This window comes from Euphorbia lathyris, chromosome 2 (assembly GCF_963576675.1).
Source record: "Euphorbia lathyris chromosome 2, ddEupLath1.1, whole genome shotgun sequence".
NCBI lineage: Eukaryota > Viridiplantae > Streptophyta > Magnoliopsida > Malpighiales > Euphorbiaceae > Euphorbia > Euphorbia lathyris.
This window is the reverse complement of record NC_088911.1, coordinates 64066213-64070984: the sequence shown is the minus strand read 5'-3', so window position 1 is coordinate 64070984 and position 4772 is coordinate 64066213. Positions and strand designations below refer to the sequence as shown.

The 4772-nt window shown below is 41.8% G+C and overlaps 1 non-coding gene across 1 annotated transcript; it reads right to left on the bottom strand.

The window, feature by feature from the left end:
- Positions 1-411: 411 nt before the first annotated feature.
- LOC136221317 (small nucleolar RNA R71) lies at positions 412-518 on the bottom strand. The gene has a single exon (XR_010685090.1). It is a non-coding gene; the product is annotated as a small nucleolar RNA R71 (small nucleolar RNA).
- Positions 519-4772: the final 4254 nt, after the last annotated feature.

The following is a 4772-nucleotide window of genomic DNA, read 5'->3' as shown; positions in this document are numbered from 1 at the left end:
CCTCCTCCTGAAGAAGAAGGAGAGAACAACAATCCACCAGTCATGAGAATCGGAGATTACTCCAGACCTACCACGGAAGGACACTCGTCGTGTATTGTGTTGCCTAACGAAGGGAACAACATGTTTGAAGTAAAATCATCCATGATACAGATGTTGCAAGCAGCCGTGCAATTCAATGGGTACCAGTCTGAAGATCCAAACAGACATATCTAGGAGTTTATTACGATGTGCAACACTTTCCGATCAAACAAAGGAGTATCCGATGATGTGATAAGGCTGAAGCTGTTTCCTTTTTCTCTCAAAGATAAAGCAAAGAACTGGCTAAAGAACCTACAGCCAGGAACCATTGCAAAATGGCAGGACATGGCCAGTGCTTTTCTGATGAAATACTTTCCACCTAGACAGGCTATCAAACTAAGAAATGAGGTGTCCCGTTTCGTACAAGAAGAGGATGAATCTTTGGCCGAAGCGTGGGAAAGATACAAAGAGTTGTTATGAAGGGTACCAAATCATGGCATCCCCATATGGATACAAGTACAAAATTTTTACAATGGAGTCACCAACACATACAAAATCCAGATTGAATCCATTGCTAATGGTAACCCCGAGGATCTTGAACCACAAGCCTTGTACGACCTCATTGAGAAAGTTGTAAGCACAAGTTATAATTGGCACTCAGCTAGGAGTGAAACGAAAAGAACAGCAGATGGTGACATGGTTTCCAAGCTGACCACTCAGGTGGAACAGCTTGCCAAGCAGCTCATCAAGATTAATGTCTCATCCATTCATAGTGAACCACCATTTAATGATGTCTGTGATTTTTGTGGAGGGCCTCACTTCAACATCAACTGCCCTGGAGTCAAGCAAGGAAAAGGTGAGTAGGAACAATGTGATTATGCTGGATACAATCAAAGGAACCCACCAAATCCGTACTCCAATACATATAATCCAGAAACAAGAAATCATCTGAATTTCGGATGGACTGGACAGCCGAACCAGCAGGAGCAACTAAGGTACCAACAACAACAAGGAGGACACTATCAGAGGCAGCCTCAATAGCATTACAAACAGCCTGTTCCACCCAAGGAGGACGTAGAACATGACATGAAGACCATGATGATGCAATTTATGAAATAGACACAAGCTTCCATCAAAAATTTGGAGACACAAGTTCATCAACTGGCAGCTTCCTTGTCAAAAGGAAAAGGGGTGATGCAGAGTAATACCGAACCAAACCGTAAGGGAGATGTCATGGCTATCACTCTACGATCTGGTAAGGAAACTAAGCCTCATTTAATTACTAATAAAATTGGAAAACATCTCGATGATCCAACTGAACAGGGACTGCTCGTCAATACTCCAGAACAAGCAGCAACTTTCGAAAAAGCTAAAGGATCCAGGGAGTTTTTCCATTCCATGTTCTATTGGCAAGTTAAACATTGAAAATGAATTATGTGTCCTAGGAGCGAGTATAAACCTAATGCCATTTTCTATTTATGTTAAGCTAGGGTTAGGTGAGCCACAACCCACTAGGATGTTAATCCAATTGGCAGATAGATCTGTATGCTATCCTAGGGGAGTTGTGGAGGATGTGTTAGTTAAGGTAGGAAAGTTCATACTGCCTGTTGATTTCATAATAATGGACATAGATGAGGATATGCATGTTCCCATTATTCTGGGTAGACCATTCTTAGCAACAGGTAAAGCATTGATTGATGTAGGAGAAGGGCAATTATTTTTGAGAATCAATGGGGAGGAAATCATTTTTAAGATGAATGAAGCTATGAGACGAGCTAACACTAGTGATGACACATGTTATTTCTTAGATGATTTCCAAAGTCTATCTGACTAGCAGGAACAGGGACATGACATATTGGAGGCACTATTGGGAGAAGAAGTTAATCTCTGTGAAGGAACAGGCTATTCCATCGAAATAGAAGCTTCATCAATCCCTCCTGGTCCGACTGTTCTCACTCATCAAGAACTCCAGAGATACCCGTTGTGCCTTTATCTAAACCTGAACTAAAACCTTTGCCATCGCACCTTGAATATGCTTTCCTTGAACCACCAAGTGGAAGCCCAGTGATTATATCTTCCAAATTAACCCCTGTTCAGAAAGCTCAGCTCATGGAGGTATTGCGAAGAAACAAGGATGCAAAGGCTTGGAAGATGGATGATATTAAGGGAATCAGCCCGGCAGTGTGTGTGCATCGTATCCTAATGGAAAAAGACCACAAGCCGTGCGTTCAACCACAGAGAAGGCTGAACCCGCATATAAAGGAGGTTGTGAGGAAAGAAGTAATCAAGTTATTAGATGCAGGGATCATATATCCCATTTCTGACAGTATCTGGACCAGCCCTGTGCATGTTTTTTCGAAAAAGGGGGGTACTACGGTTGTTCTAAATGAGAAAAACGAACTGGTTCCCATGAGAACCATAACAGGATGGAGAGTATATGTGGACTACCAAAAGCTCAACGAGGCAACAAGGAAAGACCATTTTCCTTTGCCATTCATTGACCAGATGCTGGAACGATTGGCGGGGTATGCGTTTTACTGTTTTCTTGATGGATATTCAGGATACAATCAGATTGCCATGCATTCTGAAGATCAAGAGAAAACAACCTTTACTTGCCCCTATGGGACTTATGCTTTCAGATGCATGCCTTTTGGGTTGTGTAATGCCCCTGCTACATTTCATAGGTGCATGATGTCTATATTTCATGATATGGTGGAACGAACTGTGGAAATCTTCATGCATGATTTCTCAGTATATGGAAATTCATTTGGAAGGTGTCTAAACAACCTGGAGGCCGTGTTAGTACGATAGACAAACTTAGTCCTAAATTGGGAGAAGTGCCATTTCATGGTCATGGGAGGAATTATGCTCGGACATCAGATCTCGGAACAGGGAATGGAGACAGACAAAGCAAAGGTGGAAGTGATAGAGAAGCTGACTGTTCCTGCTAATGTCAAAGATGTTAGAAGTTACCTTGGGCATGCGGGATTCTACCGAAGATTCATAAAAGACTTCTCAAAGATAGCATTACCACTATCAGCTCTGTTACATAAAGATGTGGATTTCACTTTCGGAACAGACTATATAAAGGTATTTGAGATTCTGAAAGGCAAACTGATCAATTCACCCATTCTAGCCGCACCAAATTGGGAATTGCCCTTTGAAATGATGTGTGATGCTAGCAACACATGTGTAGGAGCTGTTCTTGGGCAGAGAATTGAGAAGAAGTTCAGACCGATCTATTATGCAAGCAAAACGATGAACGAGGTTCATCAAAAGTATACCACGACAGAGAAGAAGCTTCTTGCAGTGGTGTATGCTTTTGACAAATTCCGTCTATACTTGGTTTTGTCAAAAGTAGTGGTCTACACAGACCACACTGCCTTGTGCTACTTGTTTGAAAAGAAAGATGCTAAGCCGAGGCTGATACGGTGGTTGCTCTTGCTCCAAGAATTTGACCTTGAGATCAAGGATAATAAAGGAACAGAAAACGTAGATGTTGATCATCTGTCCAGAATTTCTCATACCAATAGCCAGGAACATCATGAAATCTTGGAGCATTTCCCTTATGAGCGTTTGTATTCTCTACAACTTACACCATGGTTTGCTGACATTGCCAATTATCTTGCTAGTTCAATTAAACCTCACAGCTTGTCCACCAACCAAAAGAAGAAGTTCTATGCAGAAATCAAATATTATTTTTGGAAAGAACCATATCTTTTCAGGTTGTGCGCAGATCAGATCATACGAATATGTATCACCCAAGAGGAAGGACAGGCTGTTCTGAGCCATTGTCACGATCGAGAAGCTGGTGGGCATCATAGTGCAAGCAGAACAGCCGCGGAGGTGCTCCAATCAGGTTTTTTCTGGCCAACCATCTTCAGGGATGCCCATATGTTCGTAAGTACTTGTAATAAGTGCCAAAGAATAGGTAATATCTCGGCTAGGAATGCCATGCCCCTCAATAACGTTGTTGTATGTGAGATATTTGATATATGGGGCATAGACTTCATGGGGCCACTCCCTACGTCTTTTGGTTATAAGTATATATTGGTTGCAGTAGACTATGTAAGCAAGTGGGTTGAAGCAATAGCTAGTCCCACTAATGATGCCCGTGTGGTTGTAAAATTCCTAAAAAGGCTGTTTGCCCGATTTGGTGTCCCATGAGCTATCATTAGTGACCAAGGAACCCATTTTTGCAATGCCCAATTTGAAAAGTTGATGGGCAAGTGATGCGTGCCGTCTAGTAGTGTTCTTTTTAACGAAGAAATGTATATCACGATGATTGCGCTATGACTATGGATATGGTCTTTCTAAGTGCTTTGTATCTACTAGATGTCACTACGTAGGGGCAAGTGTACACCGTCGTATCAAGTAATAATCCGGTTAAGATCGGGTATCGAATCCACGAGATTTATAACTACAAGTATTAAACGACTCGGTTTTATATGTTATCTAAGCGGTGAATACTTTGAGTTAGTGTGAGACACAACTACAAACTACTCCTAACCTATTGGTGAGATAGATTTATGCAACGGAAAAACTCCAAGGAATGATATGGGTCACGATAAGTTATAAACATAATATGCCATAACTCCGAATATATTCGGTTGCCGATTTACTCTTGCAAAGACGACTACGTGTAGTTCGACCGACCCGTGAAGTACTTAGACTACGTGATTCCTAGTCAAGGCGTGTCTAATGTTGGGGATCAGAAACTAGGGCCCGTAAGTTCCGTGGTGTGTCAAGTCCTA